Genomic DNA, 19,522 nt, shown 5'->3' on the forward strand with positions numbered 1-19,522 from the left:
TCTTTTGAGTGCTTACTAAATGCTAAGCATTGTGATAAAAGTTTTACAAACTTTATCTCAATCTTTACAACCTCCAAGAAGTAGGTGTTGTTATCTCTAATTTACAGATGAGGAATCTGAGGCTAGGCGTTGAAATAACTTGCCTGAAGTCACACATGAAGTGGTTGGGACTGTACTGAAACCAATTCTACTAGTTCTAGTTGGAATAAATTAATATAGAAGTTTTAATAGTGGTTTTTCTATAGAAACAATGATTATGATCTCTGGATTTACTCAAACATTTTAAAAATCATTTTATTGTTTGTGGAGGCTGTAGTTACTAATGCAGAGACTGCCCACAAAAAGCAACTACAAAAGAGGAAATTCTCAGAAATGTTCAAGCCTTGCTTAACATCCAAGTTTTTTCTCCTAGGATTGTGGTTACCCCATTTGCTTTGATGTTCATCTGATAAGATATTGTGCCTGGGTTGACTGCCCTGTTCCCAGGGTTTATGTATTGAATTGTTTTTCAGTATCTTCAGCAGAGAACATCAAGATAGTGATTGACAAGCTTGAGGGAGTATTTATATTTTTTATTATTAGCAGACTCCTGGACTTAAACTAGCCCAAAGAAAAGAGACCAGCAGAACACTTCAGTTAATAGCAGATTAAGAATAAAATAGTAGGTGCAAAATGGAAGACTAAAATTCTGAAATTATCCATGTTTGTGGAATGCTAATCCATAAAGTGAATTTGCATCATTATTTATGAACTCTCTGTATTTCAGATTTTGTGACTTTCTATGAAGCTTGGACTATTCTTACTCTTGGGATAGAAATAGATTGAAGTGGGAGCACAGCCCATGAGCATAGTTCCTGAAAAGAGAGTATTCAGTGTGTTAATAAGCAAAATTTAACTGAGTAAATTTGAAGATTTAATTGGATTTATTAAATGATTCATGAACCGGGCAGCACTTCATCTAGCAAGTAGAGAGATTCTCTGAGGCATTATACAAGATGGAAGGCTTTTATAGAAAGAGGAATGGGACAAGGAAGTCATCAGCAAGAGAAAAATGAAAGTTCATTGGAGGAAAGTAAGAGTTCAGATGACAATGACTTCTCATTGGCTAAGCTGCAGTGTTTCCATTGGCTGCACTTGTTGCTGGGCAAGAGAAAAATCTTCTTTCCTCCTTCAGGAGTAGTATGTACCTGCACTTCCTGTTACAGAGTGCAAGGTAGTCTCTTCATGTTGGAGTCATAGTGAATTAATTGACACTATAATTAACAGGGTCTTCCTGTTTGGGGTAATTGACAAGTGGTAGAGCAGGAGAGTTCCCTCTACAGGCCTCCTGACTCCAGTTTTAGTTGAAGTTTCCTTTATTAATTTTCACAAGTTCCAGGTCAAGAGGTTGAAAGTGTTCTAATGAAGGGCTGTCTGTTGGAAAGATAGAACCATAATTAGGAAAAATCAAAATAGCATGATTAGGAGCAAGCAGGGATCATGAGAGAAAGAATAGAGAGTAAGAAGACTTGTAAGAAAGAATTAGGACTGGGTGTAAAACTTAAGGTGGAAAGGGGTCTGATGTTCCCAGGTTTGTCCCTGTGGCTGAGAGTGCCACCACCGCTTGTGTTTAACGTTTCCTGTTTGTCCCCTACATCCACTCTTCACTTTTCTTCCCTACTCCATGCCTAGGGCTTGCAGTGCCTTCCAGCTTTCAGTTAGGTTAGGATAAAGGAGTGTGGAGGGAGGGCAGTGTGTTATTCTTTTGGCTTCCTCCTTGAGGAGCCATTTCTGGCTGGCTGAATCCCTCAACCAAAGTCACAGTTTCTCTTAAGGGTACCAAATCTACACATTCTTTTTCGTTCTCTTTCTGAAACCCCTCACTTCCCTTGTCCCTTTGGAACTTGGGTTAGTAACAACACAGCTACCACTAGCCCCGGGTTACTGCACTGTGCCTCTCTTGTAGCTAGGCAGGGCCACAGCAGTAGAAATGATATATGGTTCTTATATCTCTTTAAAAGGAAGAGGGCTCACCCTCTTCCTCCATCTTGCTGTCTAAATGATGATGTGATTCCTGGAGATTCAGCGTCTGTCTTGGATCATGAGGATTAGAGTCACAACCTAGAGATGGTAGAATAGAATGTTAGAAAAGGCTTCAGTGTCTAACAACTTGATAACTTGCTATAATAGGCCCAGACTACCTATCTCTTTTTTCATGAAAAATAAACTCTATATTGTGTAAGTCTCTGTTATATTCAGCTTTTTGTTGTGTATAGCTGAACAAATCCTAAATAATGTATTTTTGGAACCGAGATATTATACTGCGGTAGCTTCCTGTTTACATAACTCCTATTACCCCCTAACACATTATTTTTTTTTTATTGCTTGCTTCATCCCACTGGAATGTAGGCTCCTTAAGGGCAGGGACTTTGTTTGTTTTGTTCTATCTCCAGCCCCTAGAACAGAGTTTACCATATAGTAGGGGCTCAATAAATATTTTCTAAATGAGTGAAAAAAAAATGAATGAATGGTACCTGGTGCAAAATACAGAGGTGAACACTGTTGATTGAAGGCGCTACACTGGGAAGTGTAACTCTTGTACTCATTAGCATATAATAATTACACTAAAGTCTTATTGTTTCACATTTCCATGCCTTTGCATGAGCTGTTCATTCTGCCAGGAATGCCTTTTCCCCTTATGAGATACACTGCTACTTATGTCTCAAATTTTAACTTAATCATTACTTTTTCTGGGACACTAACCTCCAGTCACTGAGCTATAGAGTTGATCTTTCCTAGTCAACTCTATTTCCAAATCATAGGTGAATTATAGCACTTACCACCCTGCATTGAATTCATTGTTTACATGTCTGTCTCCTCAACTAGACTCTGAGACCTTGAAGTAAAGTCTGCAACTTATTTATTTCGGTATTCCCAACACCTAGCCTAAAGTCTGTCTCATGGTCAGATTCAATACATGCTTTCTGAATTATTAGCAAGATGACAGACCTGAAGCTGTGATTTGATTCTTCTAGTGGGACTAAAAACCATAGGACACTTTTGGGTTACTTGTTTAGTGGCAAAAAATACTGTACTACTGTGCCAGACCAGGTGAAGAACAACTGAGAATCTGGTCAATCCCGGAACTTCCAACCAGGAGACCTCTTTAAATATTTTTAGCCTCTTTGGACATCAAAACCCTTAACTACAAACTGGGATATAATGACCTTTCAGGATTGTTGTAATCGAGTCAATGATTGTAGGTAAAAGCTCTTTGTAAACAAACTGGTAAGCTTCAGGCAGGAACAAACTTAAATTACCCAACTGTTGAGTTTGTCCTTTTTAAGACAGCAACAATCCCCAGAATATTCTCCTTTGTCCTCTAGGCACAAAGATGTTTTATGCTGTAGTTAAGTTTCTGCTCCTTATTCTTAGACCTTGAAGAGCTTTCGTGAATTGGGGCAGCTTTCATTTTTGAGGCCCCTCATCTTGAATTCATCTTCTCCCTCTGATGTAGCTACTCCTAGGGATGCATATGGTTCATTTAGGATGAATATTTATGGCACAGCCTTTCCTTGGCCCCTGCAAATCCAACACTAAATAGCAGCCGGAATCTGAGGTCTCTTTGCGCTTGAAACTGGGCTAAATGACTCCAGCGTAAGGAAGACCCCTTCCCTCAGCTTCTCAAAATTGGGCCTGTTCAGTGAGAGACAGTATAACACTCATTTTGTTTTTTCTCTTGTTTTTTAGTCTCACCTTGATTTGCTCTAGCAGCTAAAGAACTTAGCAACTCAGCTAATGAGAGGGAGTCATTATGATCTAGTGGGAAGGATGGAAGAAGGGGTAGGGGGAGATTAAAATGACAGAAGTGTGTTTTATTGGCTATCCTTAGTGCTCAGGGATGTTTTCATGGGCCTCACCTAGAGTTATACTTTGATCAAATGAAAAAATGGGATCATTAACCCAGCCCTGGAATGCTGTCTAGCAACAATGATGAGGTGATTACTATAGTCTATTTCCTTTGAGATGACTGTTCACAGAAAGTCCAGGCTGCTGCCGAGAGAGCATGAGCGTTCTGCAAGCTTCTCCAGTGTTCCTACTGCTTCCGTTTTCATGATGGTTGTATCTACTTTTCCCCATTTTCCCTTATAGTGTCTATAATCTCAGGTTAGTTTTTTTGATTGAAAAGTCTTCCTTTCTAGGTCGTAGGTACCCCACATGAATACTGGAACAGGTATGGCACTTAGTTTTTTCAGACTTCCGCTCCATTTAGACTATTTCTATCACACTTGCCATATCGAATATTATTTCCTCACTTTTACTCCCACTATCACTCCCACCTGGGGCGCTCTTCCCTTATTAGCTTAAATCATCCTTGCATACCCAATTCTCAAGAGCCATTTGAATTTAATTCAACTTTTCTCAAACTCCTGGTATCCATTATGTAGTAGGCATTGTGTTAGATTGTGGGGACACGACGTTTACTGAAAGGAGAATATGGTTCCTGACCTCATGGAGTTCACATTCTTTGAGGGAAGGAAAGCGAGAACACTCATTGACTACAATGTGACCAGAGATATCACTTAGTGACATAGAAAATATATATGTCTGGAAGAGGTTAGGGCTATTTACATATTTTCTATGAAATTGTTTGGAACCACTCGAGCTCACATATATGTAAATTTTCTGGGAACTCATTATACTTAGAGTCACAGCTTAGTTCATGTTATTTTCTGTCACAGCCAGATTTAAGCCCCATGAGTTTAAGAACCATATTCTTTTGCATTCTCCCCATATATATTACCCATAGTATATTACTGAACATTACATTCAATAATATTTGGCTTAATAGTTGGTTGCTTGATTTGAGGCAGAATGGGATTGAGAAAGACCTTGGGGTGGAAAATCTGGAAGCGCAGGGTTATAATTTTAGCAATGGTATGTTAGTGGTAGACTTTGACAAGACATTTAACCTCTCTGTCTCAGTTCTTAAAATGGAGATGAGAATATATTCCTCTGGTGGTGTTATGATTTAATTAGGTAACAACGGCGAAGTAACTGGTTTTATTTGTTTACTTTATTTTTAATTATTTTGTATTAGTTTCAGGTATACTGTGAAGTACCTGGTTTTAAACTAAAATTCTCTTTCTTCTTCCTCCTCCTCTTTTGAGAGGACTGTGGGAAAGATATGATCCTTTGCACCTATTCACAGCCAAAGTGGCCATATTTTTAAAAATGAAAACCATGGACGCAAGCTTTGAAATGAATTTTTTCAATTTGTGAGTTTATTCATATAAAAATTCTTGCAAAAGCATAAAAATTAAACCACATCTAATGATTCAAGTAATTACAAGATTGTAAGCTCCATGAGGATCATGTCTGTCTTATTTAATATTGTAACTTGATTATCTCATAACAGATATTCAATAAAAACCTAAAGGAATGAATAAATTGATGATAAATTTATATAAAAAGAAATATAACAAATCGCAAAAATCAGTTTAGGTTTCCTGGATATTTGAAATTTGGACTGTCTATGCTTCTGATCCCAATTTTGAATGCCTGTGGCACAAACTCCCAGGCCTAATGAGAATTTGATTCGAGATGATTGGCAGTAGGATTCCATACTGAAGCAGTTGCTCCTGACAGCTCAGTGGGGCAGCTACAAGCAGAATAGGAACAGAAATGGAAGTTTCAGCCAGAGTAAAGTCTAAATATGTCTGAAAATATTGATTTTGAGGAGAACAGAAAGAGTGATACACATCTAGCCAACTATTCTCTGAAAAAAAGTGAGGCTTTCGACCAGTCAAGGGTTTGGTAGGAGATAGGTAGCACCACATTTCTAGAGTATTTTCTAGTTTTCAAAACACTTTTATATACATTCTGTCATTTGATCTCTATAACAACTGTGTAGATTAGGTAATTCAATAAACATCTGGGCATTTTCTAGGTCCTAGGTAATATACTTAGTACCATAAGACATAAATATGAATGTCAGTGTTCCTTCTTTACAGTAATAATAATAATACCATTTACTAGGTCCTACTATTTGCCAAGCACTATGTTAAGTTGCTTTTTTAAATGTCATTTAATCCTCAAATAATTTGTGAAATTGGTATCATTATTATTATTATTTGTTTTACACATGAAGACAATAATGTTTAGAGATGTTAATAACTTGTCAAAGTCACATAGTTGACAAATAAGTTAATCAGTAAGATATGGGACTCTAATCTAGGTTTACCTGACTCCAGAGCCTCTGTTCTTTTAACAAACTACCAAAAGATCCTGGTAAATGATTTGGTGAACAGTTGCTCACTGCTAGAAATGTGTCACAAATCCTACATGAAATAAAATAGGTTATATGTTAAAATTTTTAAAAATTTAAGTCATCTTTGCTAAATAGGCATTCCTTATACCAACTTTTTCGAAGAGCCATTTGGCATTATAGATCAAAATTCAAAATGTTTAACCTTTAAGCCAGGAATTCCACTTCAGTAATTATCGAATAAATCTGAGTAAGCAAATATATAATAATGTTTGGGGTTGGGTTCTTCCTGCAATAGTCCCTGAGACAAGGATTTGGGAGTATGTGGCTTATTGGAACAGTGACCCCAGAATCGCTGGTGAGGGCATCTGGAAATGAGAGAGGGAAAGGAAGGGAGACAATACAGGGTGTGAGATTAATTAACAGATTATAGCTGTGGGCAACTGGGGCTCAATCCTATCCAGGGGGCACTATACAGAATTTGCTTCAGAGGTGTCTTACCCAAAGAAGTTGAGGTAGTTATTCCCAAATTTCTATCTGTCATTGGACAGTTGGCTACTGAATTGTTAATGCCTTGCCCATGTGTGGACCAAGCTCTCTCCTCCAGCTGGGAAGGCCTACGGCAAAACAAGTCACAGGTGCTTGAAGTAGAAAGAGATCCCAGTGCAAGGAAACAGTGAAGGCCAAGGGAATTTCAGTGGGGCACCAATAGCATATGTTGTAGTATAGTGATAATACACAAAGGTGTTAACTGATTCATTGTGTATAATAGCTAAACACTATACACAACCTAAATATACTTTAAAGGGGATTGGCCAAGGTTGCCTGAACATCTTATGTCAAAGAGAGATGATTTCTATTAAACTCTTTCAAAGACCAAAACCAGGAGTTCTTAACCTAGTTTGGAGTACCAGGGGAGGCCTCTTTAGGAAAGTGACAGCAGCCATGTGTATGTTGGGAGGACATACTGAGAGGAAAAATCCAAGCAGAGGGAATAGCATTGCTAAAGCCCTGAGAAAGGAAGAGGCTTGGAGCTTTGCTTATGTGGCTGGAATATAGAGAATAAGGCAGACTGGCTTCCTGAGGCTCAGGGGTATGGCAGAGCTAGAGTAAGTGGAATCTTGAAGGATTAGGGACTTGATCCTGAGGGCAATGAGAAGCCATAGAAGGGTTTAAATTTTTGCAGTACATGTTTAGAATGATGGCTCAGGCTGCAGAACAGAAAAAGTAGGAACACTACACTGCTTGGCCTCCAAGTTCTTTGGTGAAGAATGTCAAACTGTCAAGAGTGTATTCCAGGGTTTCTAATAGGCTAATTATTGTTATATTTAAACAAAAGTATTGTATGTTCATTTTAAATAATTCGAGATACTTTTAATTTTTATTACCTAACTTGATTCAACAAACAACTTTGTTATTATGAATTTTTAACTATCCAAGAGTGGCTTTGTACAAAGAAAAGACTGTTAATCAGTACTGAAGTTTTTAAAAATTAATACTCAAGATGTTAAAATGACATTTGAAGAAACGGTATATCTTTGAGTTAAAATAATAAATTCAGTTATTTTATTTATATACGTAGAAATTGTTAAAAATTGCCTGATAAGTGTTCAATCAACTCCACTTAAGTAAACAATCTTTATTGTGAACGATTAAACCTATTTCCAACTTAATTGTGTTTTCTTGAACCCTGAAACTGCATTTATAAATTCAATACATTCTGTTTCCTTTTAAGCACTTTAAATGCTTGACCTAAGAAGCAAAACCTTTTCAAGTCTTGAGCCTTTTAAATATTGCACTACTATTTGTGAAAAGTAAAATTATATTATAAGTTTAACATCAATTACTCAATTAAACAGTTTTGTTTGGAAATTGTAAGGTTAGATGTCAGATTCTTTAAAACTACAGATAGAACTTTTTTAAAGTGATTTACCTAAATTGATGTAATATTCAGTTTATTTAAATAATACCTTTCATCTAAAAAACAATGAGAGTTCTTTGAGCATATCAGAAAGGTATAGATTATCTGAGGTATAGTGCTACAATTCTGGTTCAGAGGTCAAAGTTCTTAGAGAAGGCTTTGATTGTTAAGGCCTTTGATTTGTAACAAGGGGAGTAAAAACATTTCAAGGATGGTAAAAATAAAGCCATATAAAATGTCTTACGATCATAATTTTTCTTTGATTTAAAATAAAGTGAATAAATAGAAGCATATGGAAATCCTGGCTCCTCTGAGATCACAGGGCAGCTGAGTTTTCTAGATTAATCTGTAAACATCAAAACAATTTTTAAAATAAATACAGCTATTTGTTTGTTTATAATAGAACACTCTCTGAAATGTTCTAGATAGTGAAGGTGTACAGAAGGTTATGAGTCAAAAACCAGATGCATTCACAGACTTCTGGAAAAAGGTAAAATATTCATCAACATAAAGAAAATGAAACAAATCCTCTGAAGAAATGATTTCCTTAAGAGCTAGAATGTTAATATGTTGGTGATAAGATTAAGGTGTTGCTCAAGTCTCTATCTATCGTCTACAGTAGTACCCCCTTATCTGAAGTTTTGCTTTCCGAAGTTTGTTACCCACAACCAACCGTGGTCTGAAAATAGTAAATGAAAAATTCCAGAAATAAACAATTTATAAGTTTTAAATTGCACGCCATTCTGAGTAGTGTGATGAAATCTCGTGTCATCCCACTCCATCCTGCCTGGGATGTGAATCATCTGTTTGTCCAGCATATCCACTTGCATATGCTACTTACCCATTAGTTGCTTAGTAACTGATAACTGAGATAGTTGAGGTGGTCAGGGATGAGTTACATCTTTAACTGGTTTCATTTCATCTCTGGTTTCACATGTATTGAGGGAAAGATAGATTCTGCATATGTTAGAGAACTCTCTTCTAGTAACATGTTGAGACCTAAGTACCACAAGACTCTGTCTTTGCTATCTAGCCTTCATTCATGTTCTGCCACACACTCAGCAAAAATCTCGTTTCTGTTTCTGGATCTTCTCGTCTTTCATGATGACCTCGTGTATGGTGGCAAAGTCACCTTGAGCTACTATACTTAGCAAGGTTGAAAGCTGAGGAGCCAGAGTGGGGCCAGAGCAGGTGGCACCTCATACTGGCTGCAAACCCCTACTGCTGCCACTATTTTGCTACCTTCTTTTCCAAACATATGCCATATATGCAGATTATTTCAATAACGCTTTAATTTACTTCTTCGTCTCTATGTTTACCAATCCAAGGAAACTCAGGTTACCAGTTCAGCAGGATGTAGTTATTTATGAACCAAAGATTTTGCATCTTGGGCTGCATATACTCAGAGTCATTATTCTTGAGGTTTAAGGAGCACATTGAGCTCTTTTAAAATGGTATGATAGATTAGATCATTATTCCTAATGCTTCATGACCTTCCTGTATTGGAATTCTACATACATGTCCTTATCATATGACTTTTTCATTTCTCCCATTAGAGGAGGCAGAGGACATTTCCTTTCACCCCAAGTGATGATGCACTTGGCTTTATAATTTGTTTTAGTCAATGAAATATGGGCCAAAGTGACAAGTGTGTCAGTTTCAGGCCAAAAAGACCTCAAGAGGCATCTTATGTTTCTGCTTACTCACTTGATCTCCAGTGATCCTCCATGAGAAGAACATGTCCCAAGTAGCCACTGGTCCAAGGGGAATGAGCAAATATATGGAGTAGGCTTGAACTCAACCAACTGTCTGGAATTAAGCCTGATTCCAGTCAAACCTAGCAGAGCCATATCCAACTTATAGACCTGTGAGAGAGGAAATAAATATTTGTTGCTAAACGTCCCTGAGAGTTTAAAGTTGATTGATATGCAGCAAAAACTGTTTCAAACCAATGGTTAGTATTAAATGTTTTTTCAAAGTTTATGCTGATTTGTCTCTATACAATTTTCTAATTTGTCTTAGGTTTCTTCATTCGAAATGTGGGCCAAAGTGACAAGTGTGCCAGTTTCAGGCCAAGAAGACCTCAAGAGGCATCTTATGTCTCATTTGTCTATTTCTATTTGCTGCCTGATTTTATTAGATATTATTTTCAAATTCTTGTTTGCCTATCTCCACAATTGTTATAATGATTGTAATAACTCATTTAAAATAACTGCAATGCTTAGATTTTGTATATTTAATTCCGAGGCAGAATAATAAGAGTGTGTACATTTAGAATAAAAGATTTTCAGTTGTTTTACATTTTACCTATTGTTTAAAAAGCTTTTAAAATACTGGTTTTATCTCAAATTTAAAAGGTACTATATATAATTTATTATGCATCTATAAGGCACAGTAGGAAGTATATATACATCTTTCTTTAAAAATTAATTTAAGTTTTTCGATTAGTTAATACTTTTATAAGGTAGAAAGTTCAAATGGCAAAAAAGGGAATGAAGTGGAAGATTTCTTCTTACCCTGTTTCCCAGGCTGCCCTGTCCAGAGGCAATTAATGTTACCAGTTTTTTTTTTTATTTAATTCTTTCATTGATGTTACCCGCACATACAAACATATACATATTTACATGTATATGTTTCTCTAATTTTTAAAAATGAATGCAGTGTTAGTATACTCTTACATGATCTGTATCTTACTTTTATTTATTTATTTTCACTTAACAGTGTATCTTAGAGATTGTTCTATAGCAACACGTAAAGAGCTTCCTCATTCTTTTTAAAAAGCCACATAGTATTCCAATGCAGTGGTTCTCAAAGTGACAGGGGGTTTTGAGGTCAAATTATTTTCATAATAACACTAAGATGCTATTTTCAACTCTCTTTTAGTAAAGTACAATGGAACTTTCCAGAGCCTTTATGTCCTGTGCTATTGCAACAGAATGAATGCAGGAGACCCAAACATTCAGTTGTCTTCTATTAAGCCAGACATTAAAGAGATTTGCAAAAATTATAAACAATGCCACCTTTCTTACTGATTTTATTTTTTTTGTTTTTGGAAAAATATAGTTATTTTTCAAAAAGCATTATTTATATTAACATGTAAAGGGTTTATTGTTATTTTTAAATGAATAAAAATTTTAATAATTTCTAAGTTCTAATTTCTAATGATAAACATTGATAAATGTAATACATATAAACTAAAGCTATTTGAGTTCCTCAATAATTTATAAACGTGTCACATGGTCCTGAAACTAAAAAGTTTGAGAAATGTTGTTCTATTGCACATATGTGTGATAATTTAACCTGTTCCCTGCCCATAGACATTTCAATTCTTTTCAATTTGTTGCTACAACAAGCTATGCTGAAATAAATAAACTTCTACACACTTCAATTTACATTTGTGTGAGTAAATCTGTCTTGTGTCCTCAAAAGTGAAATTGCTAGGTAAAGTCCCACAATATATATCATAGTAAAGTCCCATAATAGTGTATATCATCTCATTCCATCTTTATAATAACTTTATGAAGTAAGAGTTGTTATGATTTCCTTTTTACATATGAGAAAAACAGAAGCTTAAAGAAGTCAGATAACTTTCTTAGGGTCATTGGGCTAAGAAGCTGCTACAGAGACAAGAATGAAGCCATTTTATCAGACTCTAATGCTTTGAATCACTATTCTGAGTTATGCTGTACATATACACATTCCTTCAGTTTAATTCACTTATCTGCTTACAAGCTCTATTTTTGCCTTGGCCTGTTATTTCCTGGCACAGAATGGTTCTGGTATTAGATGAACTGGGCCTCTCAAAGCAAAAATCAGTGCCAGAAAATGGCTTAAGTGATAAGAGGAATAGAGTTTTTATTTTGACGAGAATTTCAAACACCAATCTGGAAAATGAATTTTAGAATGTGATTCAGTTAAAGCTAATTCATATAATTCTCAGAGTAAACTTTATAACCAAAGCTATATGTCAAAATATTATATTATGATCTATATTTACTCTCCACCACGAAGCTTCCACTTTATTATTACCTTTGGTTAAGCAACGTCATTTCTGCTTAAACACACAAATATGACACACCTAAAAGAAATGTAATTTAATGTTTTTAAAGAAATGTAATTTAATTTTTACCAAGCCTAGCATTGCCATAATTACTTTTTTTTTTAATTCTCAAGGATAGTGCATTTTAATTTTTAAAAAAAACAAACATTTAAAAATATTTTCAATTACAGTTGACATCTAATATTAGTTTTAGGTGTACAGTATAGTAATCAGACATTTGTATTACTTACAAAATGATTCCTCTGATAAGTCTGGTACCCACTCGACACCATACTTAGTTATTACAATATTATTGACTATATTCCCTAAGCTGTACTTTACATTCCTGTGTACATACTCTTTTTTTTGCATTTTTTTATTATATTAGTTTCAAGTATACAGTACAATGGTTAGACATTTATATAATTTATGATGTGATCCCCCCTGATTACTCTAGCACCCATCTGGAACTACACATAGCCCTGACAATAATATCGACTACATTCCCTATCCTGTATTCTACATCCCTGTGATAGTTTTATAACTGCTAATTTGTACTTCCTCATTCCTTCACTTTTTTCACCAGGCCCCAAAACCTCCTCCCCTGTGGGAATCACCAGTTTATTCTCTGTATCTGTGAGTCTGTTTTTGTTTAGTTTGTTCATTCTTTTGTTCCTTAGATTCTGCATATAAGTGAAATCATATGGTACTTATCTTTCTCTGTCTGATGTATTTCACTCAGCATAATACCCTCTAGGTCCATCTATGTTGTTGCAAATGGTAACATTTCATTTTTTATGGCTGAGTAATATTCTATTATACATATGCACCACCTCTTCTTTATCCAGTCGTCTATTGATGATTACTTAGGTTCCTTCCATATCTTGGCTATTGTAAATAATGCTGTCATGAACATAGGGGTGCATAGATCTTTAGGAACTAGTGTTTTATTTTGTTTTTTAGATAAATACCCAGAAGTGCAATTGCTGGGTCAAAAAGTAATTCTATTTTTAATTTTTTGAGGAAACTCCAAACTGTTTTCTATAGTGCTTGTACCAATTCACAATCCCACTAACAGTGCACAAAGATACTCTTTTCTCTATATCTTCACCAACATTTGTTGTTTTTTCATTTATCAATGATAGCCATCTAACAAGTATAAGGTGATATATCATTGTAGTTTTAATTTGCATTTCTCTGATGATTAGGAACCTTGAGCATCTTTTCACATGTCTATGGGCCATTGGTATGTCCTCTCTGAAGAAATACCTTTTTAGGTCTTCTGACCATTTTTTAATTGGATTGTTTTTTGTTGTTGAGTTGTGTGAATTCTTTATAAATTTTGGATATTAATCTCTCATCAAATGTATCATAGGCAAATATCTTCTATTCAGTAGGTTGTGTTTTTGTTTTGTTGCTGTGCAAAAACTTTTTAGTTTGATGTAGTCCCATTTGTTTATTTTTTCTTTTGTTTCCCGTCTGAAGAAATATAGCAGGAAAAAAATTACTAATAGTAGTGTCAAAGAGTTTACTGCCTATGTTTTCTTTTAGAAGTTTTATGGTTTCGGGTCAAACGTTTAAGTTTTAATTCCATTTTGAGTTTATTCTTATATGTGATATAAGAAAGTAGTCTGGTTTCATTTTTTTGCATGTAACTGTCTAGTTTTCCCAACACCATTTGTTGAGGAGACTGTCTTTACTCCATTGTATATTCTTGCCCCCTTCATCATAGATTGAATGATCATATAGTTGTGGATTTATTTCTGGGTTCTCTAGTCTGTTCCATTGATTTATGTATCCGTTTTTATGCCAGTACCATGCTGTTTTGATTACTATAGCCTTGTAATATAGTTTGACTTCAGGAAGTGTGATACCGCCATTTCCGTTCTTTCTCAAGATTGCCGTGGCTATTTGTGATCTTTTACGGTTCCATATTAATTTTTGGATTATTTGTTCTAGTTCTCTAAAAAATGCCATTGGTATTTTGATAGGGATTGCATTGAATCTATTGGTTGCTTTGGATAGTATGGCCATTTAAATGATGTTAATTCTTCCTACCCATGAGCATGACATGTTTCCATTTATTTGTATCTTCTTCAATTTCTTTTTTTCACTGACTTATAATTTTCTGAAAATGGGTCTTTTACCTCTTGGTTGATTTGATTCCTAGGTATCTTATCGTTTTTGATGCAATCGTAAATGGGATTGTTTTCTTAAATTCTCTTTCTGATAGTTCTTCATTGGTGTATAAAAATGCCACTGACTTCTGAATATTAATTTTGTAACCTGCTACTTTACTGAATTCATTTTTTCAGTTTAAGTCTTTTGGTAAAATCTTTAGGGTTCTCTATGTATAGTATCATGTCATCTGTAAATAATGACAGTTTTACATGTTCCTTTTTAATTCAGATGCCTTTTATTTCTCTTTCTTATTTTATTGCTGTAGCTAGGACTTTCAATACTATGTTGAATAGAAGTGGTAAAAGTGGGCATCCTTGTGTTGTTCTTGGTCTTAAGGAAAATGCTTTTAGACTTTCCCTATTGAGTATGATGTTAACTGTAGGTTTGCCATATATAGCTTTTATTATGTTGAGGTATGTTTCCTCTTTTCCCACTTTGCTGAGAGTTTTTATCATCAATCAATACTGGACTTTGTCGAACACTTTTTCTTCATCTATTGATATGATTACATGATTTTTTATCTTTCAATTTGTTAATGTGGTGTATCACATTAATTGGTTTATGGATATTAAACCAAACTTGCATACCAGGAATAATTCCAACTTGATCATGTGTATATTTTTAATGTATTGCTAATTTGGCTTGCTAATATTTTGTTGAGGAATTTTGCATCAATGTTCATAAAGGATATTAGCCTATAGTTTTCTTTTTTTGTACTGTCTTTGTCTGTTTTTGAAATCAGGGTAATGGAGGCCTTGTAAAAAGGGTTAGGAAGCCTTCCCTCCTCTTAAATTTTTTGGAATAGTTTGAGAATAGGTGTTAATTCTTCCTTGAATGTTTAGTAAAATTTACCTATGAAGCATCCAATTCAGGGCTTTTGGTTTTTTTGGAAGTTTTTTGATTACTGATTCAGATTTGGTGGTGGTAATCAGTGATTCAGATTTTCTGTTTCTTCTTATTCAGTGTTGAGAGATTGTATGTTTCTAGGAATGTATCCATTTCTTCCAGATTGTCCAATTGGTTGGCATATAATTGCTTGTAGTATTTTCCTATAATCCTTTGTATTTCTGTGCAGGCTGTAGTTACTTCTCTTTCATTTCTGATTTTATTTATTTGGACCCTCTCTCTTTTATTCTTGATGAATCTGGTTAAAGGTTTATCACTTTTGTTTATTCTTTCAAAGAACTAGTTCTTAGTTTCATTGATCTTTTGTATTGTTTTTCTAGACTCTATTTTGTTTATTTCTGCTCTGATCTTTATTATTTCCTTTCTTCTACTCACTTCGTTTTTTGTTTGCTGTTGTTTTTCTAGTTCTTTTAAGTATAAGGTTAAATTGTTTATTTGAGACTTTTCTTATTTCTTGAGGTAGGCCTGTATTGCTATAAATTTCCCTCTTAGGACTGCTTTCGCTATGTCCCATAGATTTTGAGTTGTTGTGTTTTCCATAATTATCTTTCTAATACAAAAATCTGGCCACTCCCCCATAAATATCCGTCAATGGATTTCCATTTCTTGAACTGTAAAGCTCATAACAGGTCATTCATGATTGGCTTTTATCTCATAAATTCTTCTACATACGTATTTTTATCTGTTTTTGAAATACAGATCTGAGATCTATTTCCTTCTCTGAGTAGGTCTCTTCGAATAGGTGGATATGCAGTGAGACTAATAAAGCCTCAATTACATAGTTCATAAAATTTTATATTTGGGATTTTGGGCCCTTTTCTTCAAGAAGATCTTCCAAATTGCATATGCTTTGGGCCCACAAAACCTAGATCTACCTTTGCCTTTTTTGCTTGGAATGCCTTAATTTAGTTCCTCCTATTCACTACTATGAAACCTGCAAACTGTAAACTCTTTAGGGTAGGCTTCCCTAATCACTCCAGTCTGATTTAGATGCTGCTTTCATGCTCCCAGCATACAGCGCCATCTTGTCAAACTGTATGTTATGATTCTGGTCATACCGTATGGTAATTGTTGATTTAATTGCTTATTTCACCCAGTAGTCTATGAGTTCCTTGAGCACAGGGACTATGTTTAATGAACTAATGAAATAATAAATAACTTTTTAGCAAGAAAATCTATTTATATCTTGTTATGAAATAATATTTGGGAGATTATTTTATTAGTATTTATTGCTTACATGTTCCTTTGCTTTTTTCATCCACAGCTGAAAAGAAATGCCAAATGGTAAGATAAATATATGTGCGCAAAACTTAAACTGAGAAATTGTGTCCATTCAGTCATATTTTTCCACAATCGAGTAAAAAGATTGCTAAAAGTAGGATTGCTGGCAAAATAAAATTTCTAAGCCCAAAAACTATGAACCGTTTTTTGGCACATGGCGATCACACCATTTAAATTGTCAGTCAGCCTTCTTCGGTGATAATCTCTATCTCTAAACTCCATAACATCAAGTTCAAACTCTATGCTAGGTTCTCAACTAACCCTGTATTTGCCTCTTTGAGCTAACAGAATACAAAAGTGAATCTGAAGGTCGAGATCAGTCAATAAATATTCACTGAATATCTACTGTAGGCCAATTGTAGAGTCTCCTTTAGAACTAACACTGGAATGGCTTTATTCTTGTCTAAGCTATCTTTCTAAGCTACAAAATTTATAAGAAATGCTTTGAATTATATAGTTTTATCCTGCTCATGAAAAGATGTTCGTGATACCTTTAGTTTAAAAAGCAAGTGATGAACTATATATAATGATTCCATTTTTGTAAAGATCAAAAATAAGATGCTGTACACTGTGTCTGTGCATGTGTCTTCATTAGAAAAGATATGGAATGATACATAATTAAACTATGTACAGTGGTTACGTCATGTACAGTGGTTACCTCATGGCCAAGGGCAGAGAGAGAAACTTTAATTTTTTATTTTTATACTTGTATTTGAATTCTTTAGCATAATCATGTATTAGTTTGTAATTATGAAATATAAAGAATAAAGAATGTTTAAATGAATAACATTGTTAATGTTTTTAGCAAGAATACATATTATGTATTACATACATAATATAGCATATATTATATACGATGTATAAATATTGTATGTATACTATATATATGATGTAAATATTATTCCTGCATGTTATTTACACCCACTGGATTCACATGTTAAAGAGGAAATTCTACCTGCTGGCAGTGCTTCTTAACTGTTTTTAAAGAAATTGCTTTTTTAACTCTTATTTTCTTATATCTTTTTTACTTTCTTTGTTAAGCATACACATTTCAGTCCTTCTGATTACATTAAAAATTTACATCGAAAGGATAATTGATTGCCTATAGCAAAGTTTTTCTTTTTTCTTTTTCCCCAGGAGAGATTAACTCCTCTTGCAAACATGCTGTGAACCAAGGAAGGAGTGTATTTATTCCCCCCCGCACCCCCAAAAAGAGAAGTTTTCATATTCTTCAAAAACACAATGGGTTTTATATTTGAAAATAGCTCTAGAATACCGTTTTCTAGTCAGATGTAATGTTTTTTCATATTACTCCATAAGATTATAATTGGGCTTTCAATTTCATGAAAGTTGGTCCAAAGGCATATTATGTTCACCACTGCAGATGACTGAGGCTTACTATTGTTGCGAAGAGTACATTAGTTGAATAGTCTGATTATAGAATTGGCACTGAAATTAGGCTGAATCATGAGAAAAGTGATATCTATTCATTCATATATCTAAAAATACTGATTATCTAGCTCGCTGTCTGTCCTGGGGACATAAAGAAAAATATTCTTGTTGTAGTGTAGCATGTAATTCAAATAAGATTGCTACTTCACTCTTGAGTTTTCCATGTCTTTGAGGGTACCACAGCTTTGTTGATTTATATGCTAAGCATAATATTGTTTACTCTGTGTGTAGCCTGTAGCCTGGGAGGGTTACAAATAGAAGCTCAATCGGAGCTTTGAAAACTTACTTTTTTTTGAAATGCACTTGTTTGTTAAAAGGATATAAAAAATGACACGCAGGTATTTTCTATAACTCAAAGATTAGTAACTAAATTCACCTTTAAAATTACAAGGAAAAAACTATTGAAGGATGTTTTATCCTAGAGATTTTCTTCCACAAAACAGAAACTTTGAAAAGTCCTTAATTTTAACCGTGTATATCTGAATACCACCACTAAAAATGGTATGAAATTGAAATCAGTGAATATTAAACAATATTTCTTACCTTCTATTTCTTAATGTGATATTGCATAAGAATGAGGAGTAAAGCTACCTTCCCCCAGCTTTACTCCTCATTCTTATGCAATATCACATTAAGAAATAGAAAATACATGTCCAATCTTGTATACTTTGTTATGTATCAATTATATCTCAATAAAAACCTCCTCAAAAGAAGTTAAAATTCTACTTTACATGGGACAGATGAAGAATTGCTTCATTTATTTCTTAAGAACGGTTACTTGTGGGGAACAACAAAGTATCTCTACAGAGTCTAGTAGCCTAAGGAGACAATGGTGAAGCAAACATATCGAATCAATACCTGTTTAGCCTACATTGAGGTTACTATCTCTACTCAATGAAAAAAAAAAAAAAAATACCCCTTTCATTTATTGTGTAAGACTGCAGCTCCACCGCAGAACTATTTGAATGCTTTGTGTTTTGAGAGTACCATTTCCAGCCTCCAAATAGGATTTTAGAAGCCTGGGGAATGAGCTTTACAAGAAAAAAAATTTTTTTTTTTTTTACGTGTCCCAACTAGCGTATTCTAAAGCTGTTTCTAAGTGCGTAAGGTTGAGAGGAGCTACGCAGCTCCGGGCTGGGTGTGGCTGTTGTGAAAAACCCTGCCCAGAGATCTGAGTGGGATTCCCAAAGACCTCTTCCAAATCCTTAGGGAAAAGCCTTTCTCTCTCTCTCTCTCTCTCTCTCTCTCTCTCTCTCTCTCTCTCTCTCTCTCTCACACTCAACCTCTAAATAGATTCCTGAGCATTCAACTCAAGAAAGCTGGCCTGTGTGTTCTTGTTCGTGGATGTTGGAAGCAGCATGCTGGAGTCGACTCTCCAGCGTCTCCCTCCCAGTGTTAGTTCCGGGAGGGACAGCTGTCCCCAGCAGCGGGACCCGCCCAGGCTCTCGGGAGCACCTGAGACTCGAGTGGCAAAGGGGATCGGGAAAGCTCAAAG

The sequence above is a fragment of the Pteropus vampyrus genome, unplaced genomic scaffold (assembly GCF_000151845.1).
Source record: "Pteropus vampyrus isolate Shadow unplaced genomic scaffold, Pvam_2.0 Scaffold218, whole genome shotgun sequence".
Classification (NCBI taxonomy): Eukaryota; Metazoa; Chordata; class Mammalia; order Chiroptera; family Pteropodidae; genus Pteropus; species Pteropus vampyrus.